The sequence below is a fragment of the Malaya genurostris genome, chromosome 3 (genome assembly GCF_030247185.1).
Source record: "Malaya genurostris strain Urasoe2022 chromosome 3, Malgen_1.1, whole genome shotgun sequence".
Lineage (NCBI taxonomy): Eukaryota > Metazoa > Arthropoda > Insecta > Diptera > Culicidae > Malaya > Malaya genurostris.
In genome coordinates this window covers 220,035,560-220,057,044 of record NC_080572.1, presented here as the reverse complement: position 1 = coordinate 220,057,044, position 21,485 = coordinate 220,035,560, and the positions used below count along the sequence as shown (strand labels likewise).

General features: G+C 36.3%; 1 protein-coding gene across 7 annotated transcripts in view; it reads left to right on the top strand.

The window, feature by feature from the left end:
* Positions 1-21,485, top strand: part of LOC131435438 (transient receptor potential cation channel trpm) — a 394,002-nt gene that overhangs the window by 97,794 nt on the left and 274,723 nt on the right. The gene's annotated exons all lie outside the window — the stretch shown is intronic.

The window sequence follows — 21,485 nt, the reverse complement described above, 5'->3', positions numbered from 1 at the left end:
TTTGAAGTCGATTTTGAAACGTTTCGTATGTTGAACATGACGACCAGTGTAATAACTTTGAATACATTGTATAAGACTCGCTCGCGACAAAATCTGAACAGATAAAATTTTGAATAAAACAAATTTGCTGGTGATTCAATCTAAGGTGTATTTTTATTATTTCGCAAAACTAATTACAGTTACTTAATTAAGTTGCATGGAGAAACTACAAAATTTTAGGTTTAGTTCAGCATTTAATGTCTGTGCAGACTTCTCTGCAATCGGCTTAGCTACTTTTGTCCAAGGTTTTCCAACAATTTGTGTAAGTCTCAACTCCGGGCAGTTAGGTGCATTCGCCTCTTTCGGTACAACACTATTCGCTTTGTACCATCCCGAAACATCATTGACATAGTGACAAGATACCAAATCAGGCCAGAATAGCTAGGAACGGTAACAAAGCGCTTTTTCGCGGTATATTTCCTTTTTTACCCCTCCGGTAGTGATGAACCTTTGGCTTGCTCGACCACAGCTACCCATTGCCTGCTAAACCAAATATTTTTTTGGAAACGTGGCCTTTAGAGCATTATAGACAGTGCATGCAGAAAACCAAGTTTCCTTACTTAAAGATCTGGATTTTCATTGCGACTACTTTTTGAACATGCTCTTCGTTGGACGCCATCTTCGATCTGAATGCCTTGTAAAAGCAAAGTCTTGGCATTACATTTCTTTTGTGGAATTTGTCCTCTCTGTTTCAACAGACTTCGCAGCCAATTCTTAGCGTACAGAATCATTGCATGGCTAGTATTACGATCCTGCTGACACTATGAATCCTTTAGTCAAGGTGAAAGTTTTGTGGTATAACCAAAAATTAATTTTCTACAATGAACAGATATACGTTCATTGGTCTGCGAAACATTTCATGCGTTGGTGAAGTATTTCTAGAGATATACGTATTGAAGGGTGTCCAGATTTTGTCGCTAGCAACCCTTTTGAAAGTAAAAAATTAAGTTTACTAGATTTTTGCGGAGATGACAGAACCATTTTCGGTTTGTTTAATAGCTACTGTTTAGTAATCCCGCATGAAATCGAAGTTTGATTTATTTTTGTATATTTTGATCAGACTCAAATTTTCATAAATCATAAATATAACCGTGAAATTCGCAAAAACAACTGTTTATTGAATAGAAATAGGATAATTTGTTCGGATCTAATTTCACAAACTCTGTAAATCCTGTTTAACCTGTAGTTCCGGAACCGAAATTTGTATCCACAACAAATTAAGGAATTCCGTATGAAACTGTAAGACTTTTCTTTTGAACCTATAAGTTTGTGAAAATCTATTCGGCCATCTCCAAGAAAAGTGAGTGAGATCCTTTTTGCAGTTTTTAATCACTATTTCCAATTCTTCCGAAACTGGATTCAGATAAACGGAATAGCCGAAATTGAGTCGTTTACTACAACAATTATGAACTACAAATTGGAACAGTTTTGAACGTAGTTAAACCTGTACTTACTATCTCATGCTATATTTCGATTAAACCAATTAAACGAAATCTAACAAACGAAACGAACCTGCGTTTCTGTTACTTCTGCATATGTAAGTCAAGCTAAACAGCATGAATCAGCAGCATAAAGTATGTAGTAGGATTGTTACTATTATTATTATTATTGACATCACTACACAACGTGTACGAAATAGAACAAAGCACGCCTTGTTCGTTTTGTGTTTTCTTCTTCTTGCGGTGTTGTATATATAGTCACTCTATATGGCGATTTGAAAACTTTGACACTCATCGCCCTGCAACTGCGGAACCGGAAGTCGGATCCGGATGAAATTTCACAGTAGGTTTAAAGACAATATGAATATGAGAAGAATATGATATATGAGAAATCAAAGAGAATTTAGTTTTAGGAGTTTTTCTTCTCCACTTTCGGTGCTCTCGGAACAGGAAAAGAGGGAACCAGTAGTGCCGAATTAAGATTTCATGCCCACAAACTAACAAGCTCTGCAAACTGGAAGAATTTATCAGACAGTTTTATGGGATGTGTACCTGTTTTTAACCATCGTTCGTGGGAAAATACTAATAAAATTGATAATTTTCCACTTATCACGCTTTAGTTCTGAAACCGGATCCTGATAAAATGTTCTACAAATTTTTAGGATATTATAAGACCTTTCATTTGAATCTTAGTGTGCAAAAATCGGTTGAGTTGTTCCAGAGATAATTGAGTGTAAACTTTTTCTCAATTTTTCACATATTACCATATAACTCCGGAACCGGAAGTCACATTCAAATGAAATTCAACAGCAAGCTATGGGACCATAGTACCTTTTATTTGAATCTTAGTTTGTGAAAATCGGTTCAGCCATCTCTGAAGAAAGTGAGTGCATATTTTTTTCATTTTTTTGGTACATATCATCCTATATCTCCGGAACCGGAAGTCGGATCGGAATGAAATTCAATAGCAGACTATGGGACTATAAGACCTTTCATTTGAATCTTTATTTGTGAAAATCGGTTCAGCCATCTCTGAGAAAAGTGAGTGCATATTTTTGTTACATACATACACACACACGGGCACATACACAGTTGAGCTGAGTCGAATGGTATATAACATTCGGCCCTCAGGGCCTCGGTTAAAAAGTCGATTTTCACAGTGATTGCATAGCCTTTCTATACGAGAAAGGCAAGAAGGTTAATTTTCTTCTCATTCTCGGTTCGTTCCCTCATATAAAACTGGGTAATAAACCATCCAATTTTTGACTTTATTCATTATTGTGAAAAGCATTTTTTACTCTTTATTGTGAAAAGCATACTTTACTATTAAATGAGTTTGGAAATGAATGGCAATAAAATAAACCGTGTACAAAAACATGGAATTGTAATAAAGTAAATCGTGTACAAAAACGAGCAAATGTCAATTTTCAATAAAAAATTGAAAATTTTCACGGCCGACGATCGTTTGTCCCACGCTTTTCCGATTGCTCAACTTAGGTGCAAATGATAGATTCTCTTTGTTTTTCGTTCAATTATTACGGTTTTGCTCTATATTCTTTCAGTGCAGTTTGAAAGATGACATTTTTATGGCGTTTTCGTTTTTAATTTGCACTACACCGGTGCAGAGCTACACTGAGGCATGAATAAACGAACAAAAATGACGAAAACATAAACAGTAACCATTGACTACAATAAACGATTCCATTGCACAGAACTACACCAAACTTTTGTGGTATCGGTGCAGAAAAAGTGTAGCACTGGTGTAGTGCAATTGGCAAAAACGAACGGTTTCAGTGCAACCTTACCTACACCGGGGTAGTGCAATTTAAAAACGAAAACGACATTAGTTATTATTCTCTGAAAATAATTAAAGAGAAGGATTACTTAGATTACCGTAATTATTGGAAGAAAAAGTAAACAAAGAGAATCTGTCATTTGCGCTTGGGTCGTAATGAAACTTTTGAAAAGTATCAATGAAGAAATACTTTAAAAACAGTTTGAAGAAATAAGAAATATCTTTTCGAAACAATTAAGTCTTATTAGTCAGAAATGTCTTTATTAGCAAGATGTGGACCCTGTATAACCTACCGGACGCTTTCTCGTGAACGACCCTTTAAGAGAACGCATGGTATTTTATGTGTACTAGATTATAGTACAATCTACAAAGCGTTACCCTTTTCTAGAAATAAAATGGGAACGCATGGTAGCTCACGTAAAACGAACGAGACTCTCAAACGGAAGAAAGAAATTACTACAAAAACAACTTTTCCATTGCCTGTGGCACTAAATCCTCACCAACTGAAATCGAACTGGCTTGCAAAACGTTTTTCAGAGACGATCATTTTCGAAGATTTTCTCTTTCCCCTCAGCGAACATCCCTGTACGTGGGATTCAGATTTTCAGCCTTCCAGGTACAGCGCATTAACGTGAGAAGCTGGAAAATGGTATCGGAAATGTTCTCCAATTATTTTGAACGGAGCTATACTGTTGAATGCTTCGTACGGAAATATCGATTAAATACACGTGTCCTAGTCTGGAGCCAATCGTTCCACAAGTGTTCGATGATTAACCATTTAATCCTTTCTCCGATCTTGGTAAAGCATGTTTGATTGTTTGCTGGATTTGAGTGCTTCGTTTGTCTGGTTATTCTTTGAGGCCTTGTTTAGCCTACTGATATCGAGGATTATATGCAAATTCTGTTAGTGTCCTGGTTGGTCCAGCTCACACGTGCTTATGGACCGATAAACATTTTTGGCACTTGATGAATTGTGGAACATGGTGGCACATAAGTTGTCAATGTATGTTTTTGAAACAATTTTCATTTTCTCAATTCATATGAATGAGCAGATTCTATCGGAAAAATGCAAAATATGGAAATGGGGATTATCATTATTCATTTGTATCTTTCATTTTATCTTTTGAAGCTTGTAAAGGGTGATTTTTTAAGAGCTTGAGAACTTTTTTAAACAATAAAACGCATAAAATTTGCAAAATCTCATCGGTTCTTTATTTTAAACGTTAGATTGGTACATGACATTTACTTTTTGAAGATAATTTCATTTAAATGTTGACCGCGGCTGCGTCTTAGGTGGTCCATTCGGAAAGTCCAATTTTGGGCAACTTTTTCGAACATTTCGGCCGGAATAGCCCGAATTTCTTCGGAAATGTTGTCTTCCAAAGCTGGAATAGTTACTGGCTTATTTCTGTAGACTTTAGACTTGACGTAGCCCCACAAAAAATAGTCTAAAGGCGTCAAATCGCATGATCTTGGTGGCCAACTTACCGGTCCATTTCTTGAGATGAATTGTTCTCCGAAGTTTTCCCTCAAAATGGCCATAGAATCGCGAGCTGTGTGGCATGTAGCGCCATCTTGTTGAAACCACATGTCAACCAAGTTCAGTTCTTCCATTTTTGGCAACAAAAAGTTTGTTAGCATCGAACGATAGCGATCGCCATTCACTGTAACGTTGCGTCCAACAGCATCTTTGAAAAAATACGGTCCAATGATTCCACCAGCGTACAAACCACACCAAACAGTGCATTTTTCGGGATGCATGGGCAGTTCTTGAACGGCTTCTGGTTGCTCTTCACTCCAAATGCGGCAATTTTGCTTATTTACGTAGCCATTCAACCAGAAATGAGCCTCATCGCTGAACAAAATTTGTCGATAAAAAAGCGGATTTTCCGAATGGACCACCTAAGACGCAGCCGCGGTCAACATTTAAATGAAATTATCTTCAAAAAGTAAATGTCATGTACCAATCTAACGTTTAAAATAAAGAACCGATGAGATTTTGCAAATTTTATGCGTTTTATTGTTTAAAAAAGTTCTCAAGCTCTTAAAAAATCACCCTTTATTTGAGGCTAGATTTACTAGGCCTGTTAAATTTATCTGCTCTTCTTCAACATCTGGTTGATAATTCTCCAATTTTTGTCAAATGGCCGTTCAATTGAGGGCAATTGGGTGGATAGATACGCTTTTCAAAGAAATCCACCGATGCCGCTGTAGCAGTTTTCTTTTGTAAAGATAGTTTTCTTTTGTAAGCCCATTGTCAGTTTTAATGTGCCAAAGAATACACTTTATTCAGGAACTGCCGTTTGTACATTTGCAAAACCATAGTCTTGTTTGCTAGAAAATCTGAGTTTTTTTTTATCCGCAACTGCAAATGCTTTGCCAGATTGTTAGTTTTCTAGCGTATTTATGAGCAGAAATGAATTTATACTTTCAGGAGGCATTTTCTCGACCAATGGTTTTATTAAGCTTTTCTCCGAGAAGCTGTTCATAATCCAGAAAGAGACTGTGCTGAATAGTACAAGCTTTAGTATTGCGTAAGGAAATCGATTTTTATTCACGATTAAAATATAGCTGCCACATTTCGATGGACTCTGTTGCCTTTCTTTAAAGAAAAGTAATTGAATTACTGGGAATATGAGCGTCGGAGACTCTGACTTAACCAATTTAAATAAATTTAGGACCGTTATGTTGATATGATCGTAAAAGTGACGTAACCGACATTCTGCACTTTTTTCTATTCGCTCACTTTTCTTGAAGATGACTCAACCGATTTCAACAAGCTTAGGCTCGTTTGAAAGCTACTATTGGATTGAGGATCTGGTTCGAAGATCAACTTCCGGTTCTGGAGATACGATCGTAGAAGTGGCGTAACCGACAATCTGCACTTTCTTCTATACGCTCACTATTCTCAGAGATGGCTGAGTAGATTTCAACAAACTTGGGTTAGTTTGAGAGCTACTATAAGATTGTGAATCTGGTGCAAAGATTAAATGGCTGACACTCTTTATTCCGGAGATATGATTGTAAAAGTGACTCAACCGAAGATTCGTACTTTTTTCTATAGACTCACTTTTCTTGTAGATGACTTAAGGGGCGGGTAGGGTCTAACACTTTTGAAAAATCATTTATTATTTTCTTTATATTTTCTTATAGTAAAACATTTTAAGAATATTCTGTGAAATTTTCAAGCCTATTGGAATGAAACTCTGGAAATTAAGGACCTTCATCTATGGCTATCTCATTGTGCGAAGAAGCAAGAGCTCGGCGCACAGGCCCAAGATTTCTACTTCGATTGACTTCAAAATTTGACAAAATATTTTTGAAATGTTTCATTATAATAAATTATAAAAGAAAAACGTGATTATTCCACCTAGCAGTGAGATGATACCTTTTTTATCAATTCGCATGTGTTTTTTGCATGAATATTCTTCGGTGTTTAAGTTTTCATTACATTATTTTAATGACCGTCGTTTTAAGCGACAATTTGAGATTGTAATCACTCATTACTCTGTAATGTCGAAACTGCAAATACAATCGAATTTAAATCTAGAAGTGTGATAATCGATTAAACATGCCATGATATGTAAGTTCCACTTTAGAGTTTACGGTAATTTAAGGTACTTCCAGAGCCGGTATTCAGGAACCAGCATAACCCAAACCGATTCGTATGGCCATATGACGAATAAATTACAGTTTTGAGTACAACTTTGAAGCTTAATTGGATAAAATTCATTAATTTTTGTATGTATGTATAAAACTAATTAATTTTGTATATAAGTTCAATTCAATTTGAATTTTTGTTTCTGAAATTTGATTAGGCTTTTTTGAGAAAACGATTGAGCTTTGAGAAACGATTTTATACTGGAACCGAAATTCTAAAATCGGTATGGCCGAAGTCAGATAAATTCACCTGAGTAGCTGTATAGTTTACATTTGTTTAAAAATATTTGAAAATCAGTGAAGACATCTTTGAGAAATCATAGCATGAATTAAATTTTTAGGTGCCTTCTGAATCGACAACTGAATACCACTAAAACTGAAAAAAGTTAATATTTTTTATCGACTATCCAAATCTGCTAACCCGATAAACCTGATTAATTTATGTGGAATAGACATTTTTATACTAATCACCCTGTATCCCCGAAACCGGAAGTTGGATCTGACTGAAGAGCAAGATGTTTAAAAGAATCTTGAAACTTTTCATTTGCATCTTAGATGATTCTTAGATTTCATTTGAATCTTAGATCGGTTCAGCCATCTACGAGAAGAATGAGTTACACAATTTTGATTTCGTTTCATATATCATCCTGTAGTTCCGGAACCAGAGGTCGGAACCAAACATAATTCAGGAACTTTGTTTGGGAGCATACGAATTTTCGTATGAATCTGAATTTGTAGAAAAGAAATTTTCAGAGAAAATTGAGTGAAATTATTTGTCACACACGCATTTGCTGATCTCGACGAACTGATTCGAATGGTATATGGATGTTATGTTCTTCCAGCATTTATTGCTGTAAGTAGTTTAAAACAATATAATTTAAAAAAAATCTGCCATCATCTGGTTTATATATGTCATATTCGAACGATTATGTTGCCAAAAACGAGCCTTGCTAAAATCGGTCCGAGGCAAATTGTCATGAAAAAGGATGCTGTACACAGTCTTTTTGGTACTTAGAAACAATTGTATGCAACAGAATAAAAAATCGTGTTTTCCGTTGCTCCCAAGCATTGCTTTGTCATACAGCGCTCAAAACTTGTACTGCTGGAATAGGGGGAAAAGTCGTTTACACAAAAATTTCGATATCTCCGTTAAAAATGGACGGATTTTAACAATCTATGGCTCGTTGAATAGGTATTATCGTGCGAAATTTAAGTCTGAAAACATATTCTGTTTTCAAGGTCAATTGTGACAGATACTGTCAAAAAACTGAAAATTTTGACATAAAACTTCGAATAACTCAAAAAGTAAACATCCGATCTCAAAACCATTCAATAGCGTTTTGGGTGACGGGGAGACCTTTCATTTGCGACTAGTTTGATCAAAATCGGTCCAGCCATCTCTGAGATCTCGACCTCTTAGTTGACAACACACATACAGACACACACACATACACACACACACACACATACACACACACACACACACACACACAGACATTTGCTCAGTTCGTCGAGCTGAATCGATTAGTATATGTCATTCGGCCCTCTGGGCCTCGGAAAAATTTTCGAAAGTTTGAGCGAATTCTATACCTATTTTTTATATATATAAAAAAAGTAAAAAAGTTTTTTTTTAAACTCGAAGCAACCTGAACTGAATAATAATTACAGATGTCTAGCCTCATGAAACTGTCGACATCAGCTGTTACTGATCAATATTCATAACAGCCAGAGCCATCTGTTGAAAACGGATCGAATTAATTTGTTCTCCCAATAATTGAAAATTTAGCGTAAATTTCATAAAATTTAGTCGAAAATTATTGAAAAAAATGTTTGAACAATTTTTATATATTTATCAAATTCTTCCAGAAATTTTCAAAAAACTGTTTGGTTCATTATTTCTATATCTTTACCTAAAGTGTAGAAAGCTTCGATTTTCAAGAATACTATTTTTGAGATAATTGATGTTTAAGTTTCGTTTTCAAATTAGCATAAAAATACTACAGTTTTTTATAGTGTATACTTTCTCCATATAGCCTTTAGAGTTTCCTAAAACATTGTCAAAGACACCAAATCAGTCGGACCAAACACTTTTAAGGTTTTTGAAATTTTCCTAGGAGCTTTCGATTTGGACCTTCTCAAAAGTAAGACTGTAGTCAAAATTGTATGCTGATAATGCAAAATGTCCTTTTCGATGATAAAGTATTGGTATTCAAAACAGCTCATTTTGCGCACGAAAATGTGAATCAAGATTTCCGATTGTGAATAAAAAAAAAACACCGTGATTTAAAAAAATTGGGCAACAAAACTGTATATTACACAGTGTAGTAGAAGACCTTATGCATACGAGCTCTTTTTATTGTGCTGAGACAAATTTGTTCTCATTCTCAGAAGTCAACCATGCGCAAGCAAAGAGGTTTAGCTGCTCTTAAAACAACTTGTTCACGCATTTATGTACCGCGGCAGAAATAAATGTACAACGCTTTGTACGTTCTCAGCGCATTTTGCCAAAACCGAGTATCGGGTGCTCCAGTCACATGAGTCACAGAATCATTACATGGCTAGTACTATGGATCCTACTGACACCAAGAATCCTTCCAGGTCGGGGTTCGAATTTAATATTGAGGTTTTCAAAGCGGGGGAGTGTATCTGTAACTATTCAGTCATTCTAAAGATGTTCTATATATTTCTTGGAAATCCTGGTGCGATCTTGCTCTGCACCACCTTAAAATTTATTTAAATTTTGTTGCGTGGTCATACATAAAAACCATTCAACTATGATCAAGAATTAAATATAGTAATCACGTTAGTAATTTTAATTATATTAAACTACTTTTCAAACCTGATAATATCGATAATAGGAGTAATTTTGCACACTTAGAATTTAGATTTTTTGAAAATATTTTAATGAACATAATAATAGGCACGCCACCAATACCTAGTATTAAAAAATATTTTAGCTCTCAAACAACTTGTAGGTTAAATAGTGGGTTGCAAGCGCATACATTTAATTAATACAGCAAACGACTTTGAATCTGTTAGATAAAATACATAACATTCAATATGTGTAATGAATCTCAATATGTCTATAATGAACACAAAAAGGTTATAAATCTTCATAACTGTGGTCTCACACATACATTTCATATTACCTTTTATGTCGAAGATATGTTCAAAATCAGGAATATATTAAAAAAATATGCGAGTTTTAATATTATGCTCATTTGATAGAACGTTTTGTTGAGAATGTACGAATATTTTAGGCATATTTTTTTTTCAAATTTTTGCATCTAATTTGAAAGCGGTACCCATGTGTAGAAGATCCTGCAGTTGAATTCTAGAACTTTATAGGCAGTGAAACTGGTAACTTCGAAAATGCTCCTAAATTCAGGGCTGGAAAAATCAAGTTCGAAAAATCATCAAATCATTATCACTAGTGAAGGTTATCGCTCGTTATCTAATTCTCTTAAGATCAGTTTATCAGTGATCTTCCGTCACTCAAAATCGGTAGTGATTTTCAGCTACTATTATCACTGATTTTTGTAAGATCAAATCACTGGACGATTCAATCAGAAAATCACATATGAGCAAGATCAGACACGAGTGCTGATAATCGTTGCTCGCAATGAGGGATGTGAAAATTAGTGACAACAGTAATCCTACAGGAATTAACTACCGCGTGTCAATGAGGCTTTAAAAATCTTGGAAAATTTCCAATTTTCTATCTTTGGGAAGTTTAGTGATGGGTGATAAGAAATACTAAAGGAGCATGTACATCAATGATTTTTGGCAATTTATATTCTTCAGGGCGCTCAAATTGGGGAAAGTTGTCAATTTTTAACTTTTAGGAATGCTCCTTTATCACCAGAGTTGGGAAAATACCGGTTTCGTTACGGCACGGTTTACGAAGTTTCAACACATGTTCACGTTTGATACAAACCGTGTTAGATTTCGCAACCTGTTGTTTAATTCGCAAAGAAAAAAAAAACTAGATGAAGGGAAATTAATGCTAGATGATGGTTTTATGAAAATAATCAGTTTAGATCGTAATCACATTGATAATGTTAGTTTAACAGTTTTCACTGCGCAATAGCAATACGGAATGCAAATGTACCACACCAAATAGTGATTATAGCGACAAAAGACTTTGTTATACTTCCAGCTAGTTGATGCTGATGTTCATATACTGTTTAGATTAAACCCAATAAAACGCTCTTTGACATGAATATGATTTATGAGAGTAACAGGAGCGCAGCATTTGGTGCAACGTTCGAATTGGCCCTTTGAATTGGCGTAGAAAAATCCTGCACTCTGTGTATGATATTAAAATTAAATGGGGTATCATTAATCAGCTGCATAGCACCCTTTGTGCTTGGGCTTGTTTTTCTCATCATTATAATTGTTATTCATCGCAGTATGTATGTTAATATTATTAGTTGTTATCATTGATGATAGTACTCCACCACGACTGTATTTCTGAATAAATTTCAAATACAGCACCAAACATGGAATTTCGATGCGACCGACGAAATAAACTCACATAACGAGTCTAATACCGTTTTCGTTTATTGATCAGAGCAGCCCGAAAGCTAACCCAGAGTCGCCCAAACAACGTTTGATATGTTTGTTTTAGCAACCTGAAGTCGCTCTAGATCGGACTCCAATCGCGTAGTTTCGCTCTGAAAATTTTCACGGGTCGCACCACGCATCCAGCCGAGTTTGTCTTTTTTTTCTTTTTTTCATGAGTTGTTGTTTAGGGCGCATACCTAGCCCGCGTCTAGGTTCTAAAACGAAAACGGTATAAAATTATTCATATCGGATAGTTCATATCCGAGAAAATTGAGCGGTAATCAGTTTTGACCTTTACTTATACTATTATATCACCGGAACCATAAGTAGTTTCATAATATTAATTCATTATAATATCTACAATAAATATGTGATATGAAAAGATAATACTGACTGTTTTTGTTTACTGTGAATCAAAACATTTGCTTATTTCCACCCCTGATTCAAAATTTAAATCAAATCAAAACGTTCAAAGTTTAAATTCAAGAAAAAATCGTGGAAATGAAATCCTTCTATTTTAAAATCAAATCAAAAACTGGATGGGTAATGCCAGAGTCATAACTGAATTGACGTGAATACGAATAACAATGGGTCACTGAAACTCAAGCTGTGCCCTTATAAAGCACGATATCAACAGGTCAAAAATGAGGTGTATAAAACATACATAATAATAATAGGTGTAATATCAAATATGATAACACACAACTAAAGTATAGGAAATATTTAAAATAGCTCTGTACAATAACCTATCCAATATAATAAAAATTAATGCTAGAGTTGTTTTACAAAGCAGTGAAAATATTCTGTGAATAATAGAATTACTTCTTGTATCGCAAACCTAGAATCGTAACCTCTACCATTAATATAATTTCGTTGATGCTTCAATTACTGCATTTTTATTATCATCGCGATCGGTCGTTCCTTGTACACAACCCTGTAATTATTTGAATAGTACAATATGCTTAAGATGATCGCTTGGTGGATGTCAGCACCCATCAACACCTCATACAGGGTCCGGCACTCGAAGTGTAACCAATTAAAAAGGCCACACACTTAAATTGGATTACCGACCTCAGCTGTTCAAATCTCGGTAGGTGATTTTATCGGTAAAATTCACGTTTTATCACTGCAGAACCTTGAGGTACCGCTGTCAACAAATGTTCATTTGTGCTGATATATCAGTAGAATGGAAATATTCAGTAGTTCGGCTGTTCAAAACTCGTCAAAAGAGGCAAGAATTACCGTACGAGATTAAGTGTGCATAAATTCAGTTTGGAAAATTACTTTTACTTAATTCAAAGTACAAAATGTGTAAAAATAATACAAAATTCAGAATCAATTCACTTTTGCTCGATATGACCACCTTTTGCCTTGACTTGATGACTTGAGAGAGCGAAGGAGTTACTTCGTTTGGCCGAAAGCGGTCAATTTCCGAACATTGTATTTTCTGACGAGAAAATTTTTCCAATTGAGCAATTCGTAAACTCTCAAAACGATAGGGTTTACTTGACCGACCGTTCATACGAGAATTTGAGTCATCGATTGGCCACCAGGAGGCAGCACCCGCAACAGATAATGGTTTGGGCCCCGGTAACCGCAGATGGGCGCTCTCCAATCGTTTTCATCGAACCTGGCGTCAAGGTAAATGCGACATATTATCGGGAATGTATTCTGGAGGTTGCTTTGAAGCCGTGGGCAGACAAACATCTCGGTGGCAGACCATGGACGTTTCAGCAGGACTCGGCACCGTCTCACAAAGCTCGAGTGAACCAAGAATGGCTGAAAAACAACGTTCCGAACTACATCACGTCCACACAATGGCTCTCGAATTCACCAGATGCGAATCCAATGGATTATTCTCTTTGGGCCATTTTGGAGAGCAAAGTCCGAACTAAAAGATACACCAGTCTCGAGGCGCTGAAAAAAGTTATTGTCCGCGAGTGGGCCAAAATACCTGCAAGTCACATTCGGCCAAACGAAGCAACTCCTTCGCTCTCTCAAGTCATCAAGTCAAGGCAAAAGGTGGTCATATCGAGCAAAAGTGAATTGATTCTGAATTTTGTATTATTTTTACACATTTTGTACTTTGAATTAAGTAAAAGTAATTTTCCAAACTGAATTTATGGCCTTTTTAATTGGTTACACTTCGAGTGCCGGACCCTGTACATTAAAATTCGAAGAACGCAGGGTAGTTACCTATTTTCGTCTAATACGTTAATGAAAATACTGCGTCAGGGTGCAATTATAGTGTTGCTTAAGTGAAATTAAATTTCAGCTCTTAATATAGCACATAGTTTTCGAAATATACAGATATTTATTTTCAATACTCTGCATCCCTGTTCTTGCTCGCTATAAACACTGGTTCAAATATTTAACGTCGATTCGAAACGACACCCATACTAGTATAAAGATGTGTTCTACATCAACACTTCCATTTTCGCATTGCGTGTGAGCGTTGCCCGTCGTAATTGAAATGTTAGTGACGGCGCAACCTTGCCTTAACTTCCATTTTGAAGAATTCGTTGCTTTTGGTAATAAATGGAGATAATTCATTTAATTCAATTCTTTATGATGCTCTGTGGGACCAAAACTTACCTCGAATTACCATGACCTATGGGATCTGCAATTAGGCAGAACTGTTCAGAGGGTGGTTTCCCAATGAGGTTCCTTTACACCAGGGATTCCCAAAGTGGTCGATGTAGACCTCTTGGGGTCGATATCCTTTTTGCGGGGGTCGACGTAAACGAAAACTGACTATGGAGGTCGACGAGGTCTAGAAATCGACCCCCTATTGTTTGATATAAATTGTTATTTGAAATATTCATGCAAAAAAGGTTGTGTTTTTTTGACCATCCGCAGAAGTTGGTAAGTATTTCACATCAATATTAAAAAAAAACAAGAAATTGAATTTTTAAAGCAATTTGTTAATGGGGGTCTGAGGCCTAAGTTAAATAGTCTGGGAACCTCTGCTTGACACCATTCTGCTGCTCGCTCTATTCCAACAGGATTAACAGGCATTTGGTGTGGTTTTGCTGTGTACCCAGCTGCGTCAGTTCTTCGGCACAATTCAGCTACTCGCTCCAATCTAAAAGCGTGAGGTCTTCGGTGAAGCTCTCCCGTATGTCTTGCGGTTGCACAGAAAATAATGGGAAAAGGTTGAATGTTCATCTTTTATATCGATACAGTTGTACAGCAGTAGATGTTTTGTTGTATTCCTCAGAGCGCTGGTGCTGACATGGGTCAAATCAGACAGGTTTTTCAATAGTGTACTATTGAAAAACTTCAATGTTGTTGCAATACATGTTTAAGTTTAATTTTTTTCTCAATAGTGAGTCTTGTCACTCTCTCAAAGGGTAAATTTGGAAAAAGCGCCGAAAGGTGAAGTGAATCGTACTTACATAAAAAGAAATCAACTATTTTATCATTTAGGGGTTCATTAATCAGTCATTTTGGTTTTGGTAGCTCATGCATTTTCATCAGCTTTACGTTCCGTCATAGACTCGTAAGAGCATAACAGTTTATGTCGAACTGTTATACCACCTTACAAGTTCAACATCAATCGCTAAGCAGACGTAAAGTTATTGCTATTTGCAATACACTTATACAGTTTGCACAGAACGAAAACAAAACCGGCCAGATGAAGTGATTCTGATGGTGATTATTTAGGGAAACGTCTGCTTAGCGGCTCCTGTTGAACTGCTAGGGGCTATAACAGATCGACATTAACTGTTATGCTCTGACGAGTCTAAGACGAGACGTTAAGCTAATGATTTGTGTACGTATTTGTTCCGCAACCCAAGGACACTGTAAACTCAATTCAAGTTTACAGCGTGCTGGAAATGCGGTTTCACTATGAAATAAATCCGAGTTTTTATCATTCTAGTTCAAGAACTGAAACAAAACCGTAGCATGAGAAATACAGGAGAAAAAATTCCGCTGCGAATCCGAGTTTTATGTAACTCGGCTCGATTAATCTTCCGCCGTCACTTTCCGGTCACATCAACAACTCGCTACGTTCCGCAGGTTTTTTTTCTTCTTACTAGTGGGAGTAGTTTTCTGTTTTTGAACTTTTGTAGGAAAGTTCGTTCAACGTTTTCAAAGTATCACCTGAATGATGATGATGATGGTCCCGCCTCATACCCCTACAAAGGTGTGAGCTGGACGATTTATCTAAATGATAATAAATATTGCATCACATATTTTAACCAGTTAACTAAATATAAAACGATCTGGTTGATCCAGCAGGTATAGATTCTCCTTCTAAAGTACAACTGAGAACAAGAAAACATTCAAATATTTCCGATTTACTATCCAGGGTCATTCAAGAAAATTTCCAACCCGGGAAGATCCTTGAACAAATCAGGAATCGAACCCGATATCTTTGTCAGTATCAGACAGTAATTCACCTGGCCCTTCCCGCCGGACCAGTTCATCGCTACACACATCAGCTACGATGGAGTAACGAGACTGCGGATGAGCAGAGCCAAGCCCAATTCCATCAACAACTTCCGATCCCTATTATTTCCGAAATATAATCAATAAATAATTCATCAAATCTTACAAAGTTAAGATTCGATCTCGACACGTAGAATGCTAAAGCTCTCAAAAATAAAAGAGAACATATCCAGTTTCAGTCATATTCAATTTCCAGATTGCCTCTACCTGCTTTGCGCGCGCGAGGCTCATACTTTTGTAGACAACTCATTTTTTTTTTAACTAAACAAATTATTAAAAATCCATCATCATCATACAGAACATAACAACCTAATGCGTCTTACTTGAAAAAAAAAAACAAAAATAAAATAAATACAATCTTCGTCATTTTACACAGTTTTCGAAAAAATCAAATTGCACTAATTCATTAAAGATCTAATTACAAAATAGATTTTATGTGTGAAATACACAATTTTTTGAACTCCCTCAATGTTGCAGCCCGCTTGATTCGTCCTGGCATCGAATTGAAAAAACTAATCCCTTTGTACAATAACGAGTTCTGGGATCTGGCTGACAAAAAGCTTGGTGTTCTCGCATCAGACGCATTTCTAGTATTGTACCTATGCAAGTCACTTCCTCTTTCAATCCGATCACACAAATATCGAGGCAGCATTCCATTTAAGATTTTGAAAATGAACACCATTGTTAAATAATATACTCTCTGTTTCACTGAAAGCCATTGTAATGCGTTCAATAGAATATTAGAGGAAGTATATCTATTACATTTCAAAATCAATCGCATGACCTTATTTTGCAATCGCTGGAGTCTCAATATTTGCGTGTTGTTAGCAAGGAACAGAATCGATGAGCAGAAGTCAATGTGAGGAGAGATTATTGATTTATACAGAAGAATTTTACTACTGGTCGTTAAATCATTTTTCAGACGGCATAATACACCGTACTTTTTGGCAACCTTTTTGATGATGTTGTTAACGTGAGATTTGAATGTTAGCTTTTCATCAATTATGACTCCAAGATACTTCAACTCTCTAACGCGATCAATAATCTCTCCATCAATTTCAATGTTGGCTTCACGTCCAGTGCTTAAAGCAGAAATAACCATATATTTAGTTTTCGCGACATTCAGTTTTAACTGCTTGAATTTCAACCACTGAGCCAGAGAATGTAAGTCCTCGTTCAAATGTGTAACCGCTTCATCCAAATCCTTAGCTGTAATGAACAGAACAGTATCGTCAGCAAACAAATTTATTTCACAAAACCGTAAAACTCGCTTCATGTCATTTATGTACATAATGAATAAAATCGGACCTAAAACACTACCCTGTGGCACACCAAGTGAATTACCCTGGAAACTAGACACAACATCGTTGAAAACAGTTCTCTGAGTTCTATCAAATAAATAGCTTTCAAACCATTTATATGCTACTCCTTCGATACCAAAGCGTTGTAGTGTTTGTAACAGTATAGGTCTAGAAATTGTTTCGAAAGCGCGCTTGAGATCCAAGAACACTGCAAAAATAGTCTCTTTAATCTCGATTTTCTCCTTCCATTTTGCTAAAACCAGGTTTAAAGCGGTTTCGCAAGAGTGACTTTTCCGATATCCCGATTGTTCCGGTATTAGCAAACTGTTAGAGTTTAAATAGTTCATCAGCTGATCTTTAACAACAAGTTCCAAAATTTTTTCCAACGTGTGCAACATGTTAATGGGACGGTACTCCTCGGCTTTATCCGTTCCAGTAACCTTGGGGATAGGAACCACCAGCGATTCTTTCCAAACTTTTGGCACATGCCCCGTGTATAACGATTCATTTACCAAGTCCAGCAGATCGTGACCGATAACATGAAAGCGATCTTGTATCACTTTTGAGTTAACATTGTCAATACCAACCGATTTTCCTAAATTAAAACAAATATCTTTCAATTGTTCAAAAGTGATTGGGTGAAATTCAAGAAATCTACAATAATTACTAATCGGCTGTGTTATTTCAACAGGTTCACCAACCAAATCAATACTTTGATTGATCTGCTGTACACTATTTATGAAATAACTGTTTAATTTTTCTGGTATCACTTGCTCTGAGTGCTCTTCTCTGCCATTAAATGTTAAAGTTTTTGCTGAGCAATGTGTAGGTTTTAGTAATTGTTTAAGAATTTTCCATAACTCCTTGATGTTTTTCTGATTTTGATCGATCTTCCCCTGAACATATTCACATCTAGTCTTCTTCAGGGCCCGTGAATAAATGTTTCGTGCATTGGTATAAGCACGCCAGTGACATTCATTATTAGTTCTACAGAACCTCTTGTACTGTTTATCTCTCTCTCGTTTTAATCGTAAGAGGTCCATTGAGTACCAGCTACTTGAGCTGTTCAAACTAACGTACCTTTCAGTGACTAATTTATTAGTACACTTTTTTAATACGTCCGTAAGAATAGATGCCCTGCGATCCAAATTTCCAGTCAACTGCGTACAATACAAGCTACTTGACACAAGTCGAGACATGGCTTGCTTTGAATATTTTTTCCAACATTTAATTTTCACTGTGTTTTTGCAATCTTTAGGGGTACTCGCTATGGAAATTGCAATTGTCTCATGATCTGAAATCTTGCAATCGGTCTCCACACACGAATAAACTTTGTCAAAATTGGAATATACGTGATCTATCAAAGTTCTGCTATGTCTCGAAATTCTTGTAAATTCATTCACAGTTTGTTTGAAACTGAAGAATTCTGCTAACTGTTTCAAGTGATTCGAACTCTGATCACTGAGCCAATCAACGTTGAAATCTCCCGCAATAATATTAAGTTTACTAAAATCTACAAAATTTTCCCACCAGTTTTCTAGAATTTCCAGAAACTGGCGATCGCTTGAACTAGGGGAATGATATACAACTCCATAGTTTCCCATCTGCATGCCTCTCTCAACTGATATACCCAAGAACCAATTATTTCCAACTACTTCTTTTGATAGAATGCTGAACCTAATCGATTCTCTGGCGTAAATGGCCACTCCACCCGTGTGTCTGGAATGTGACAAGCAAAACGCAATAGTGTAACCCGGAATACTGAACTGATCGAAAGCACCAGAATCAACTATATGTGTTTCTGAGAGCAAAACTAACAAAGGACAGTTATTCTCCACAAGATGCCGCAATGCGACAAAATTAGTAGACAAACCGGAAATATTTAGGTACAATATTTCCGATAATCTCCCCTTCCTTAGTTGCTATTCACTTATGTTGTTCTTTCTAGATTCAAGCAGTCTCAAATATACCGGACACTGCTTGCTAAATGCTGGATGGTTGATGTCCAAATTCATTTTACGTACAGTGTTCATTTTCAGACAATTAACGCATTTAAAATCAGTTGAAGTACACTCAGATGTTCTATGTGCAGCATTGCATTTGGAACAATGTTCTTTATTCGAACATTCGGTGCTCTTGTGACCAAACTCACCACACCTGAAACAGCGCAATACGTAGAACGACTCGAAAACCGAACACCTATCCCAGCCGACGCACACCTTGCCAGCGGCCATCAAGCTAGAATAAGTGTTCTTATTTACCTCAATTATAACACTATATTTGTTATATTTGAAGCGAGGATTCTCAAAGTCAGTTACAACTTTTACGTCTTCAATCACAATTTCCTGATTTTGACTTTTCAAAAGATCAATAAATACATCAGCGGAATATCGATAACTCATCCCCACTATTTTCAGTTTTGGTTTACCAGGCGTGGGTACAACAGCATTGTAATTAACTCCCAAATTGCTTTCGATGTTATTTTTTAAAGTCTGAATGTCTTCTCCTGTTGCACACTCAACAATAATCGAACCATTTTTACCATTTTTAAAGTTATTAATTCTGTGTGCCCTTGGATCCAACTTGTCTTTCAAAAATTTTCTAGTATCATCGCTCGTTTGTGACGACTCGATCGGTTTTATCACAATAACCGGGCGAGTCTTACGATTTTTGATGCTAACTTTTCTAATTTTAGATTTCCCTGATAAAATATCTGCGTATGAAATGTCCTTTTTAGCAAAAACTTCATTATTGTTTTCGTCATTATCATTGTCAACAAGCATCGTTTCTTCATCATTATTCGACAATAATTTTCGTTTTCGGCAGGGATTTTTGTCAGACTCCGAATGAGTCTTCCTCTCAACAATAATTTTTTTTCTGTTTTTTACAGCCAATTCATTGTAATTTTGCATATTATTTGAAATCGGTAAACTTTTCAAATCTTCCAACTTTTTGGCAACACTGTTTTCCAAGCATGCCATCTTTCTCTCGAAAGCTTCATTGGAAGACCTGATCAGTCTCTCGATTCCACTCTCTATTGCGACATTAATCTGTTTTTCGATGCTCTCCCGCAAACCAGCGAACGATTCAGAAATGGATGTTAGTTTCTCCATCTCCTTCTTCATATCGCTAATGAACGAATGAACATCGTTATCGACAATACTAGATACAACGTTACCTTCTAAGCATTCTGCACATTTAAACAATAGCGCCGGTAAATCCGCTACCCAATTAGCAATAGCTCGGGTAAGGCCAGAACAGCGCTGGTGAAATACATTCTCACAAACCAAACATTTAATTCCAACATCTGATATGGCTATGTTCTCCCCACACTTCTTGCATTCCCCCATGCTTCATGAACAAACCAAGCGGCCCGACACACACAAGAGGAGAACAAATCACAGAACAAAAAACGGTGCAAAAACAATACAATAATCATTCAATAAATTACGGAACGACGCCGCTTCTTTGGGCGAACGTCGCACGGTAATTTCGATACTTTTATCAATACAAATAGAAGCATGCACAGAACACACTACTTATCTGTATTTAACACAATTCAAGCACTAATTCAGCACACAATTTTTCACGAATAGGAAATTATTTCACACAATTTTTGCAATTTGATTCTGCACTAAAGACGTACAAGTTGTCATGTTCGCCATTAACACACACACAAATTTTTTAATCTGTTGCACCTAAGTTTATTTTCGAAATCACTTGACTCATAGCAAAAAAAAACACTTTCCTTAATTGTTTTCTGTTCTGTTAGTCCATAGGAAAGGACTAATTATTTTTCTTGCTTTTATTCTAACGAAATTCAATCAGCTGGGGGTTATTTCGTTCAGAACAACGATTTCAAACGATCACTGCCATAATCACTCGGCAAGGGAGTGGAAGAAAAAGCGAACCGAGCAACCTGTAATTAGTTATCTCGTTTTTATTTCCGTTGAATTTTCAATGTAGCGTTTTTTTTGCGCAACCATAGTTTTGTCGATGACAGTAAAAGTTGGATGATTCTCGCACTTACTTCCATTCTCGGCTGAATGGTCGACGATGCTCGATGTGAAAGTTGTTCTGTTTGCTATCTCCAGTTCCGCAGTGCTCTCGTGACGTTTATGGTTGACAAAGCTGTTTTTTTGCTGGATAATTTATATTCAGTTCAGGTTCGACTTAAAATCTTAGTACCATGGTCATTATTGAAGTACGCTGAAACAGTTTTCTTCTCTA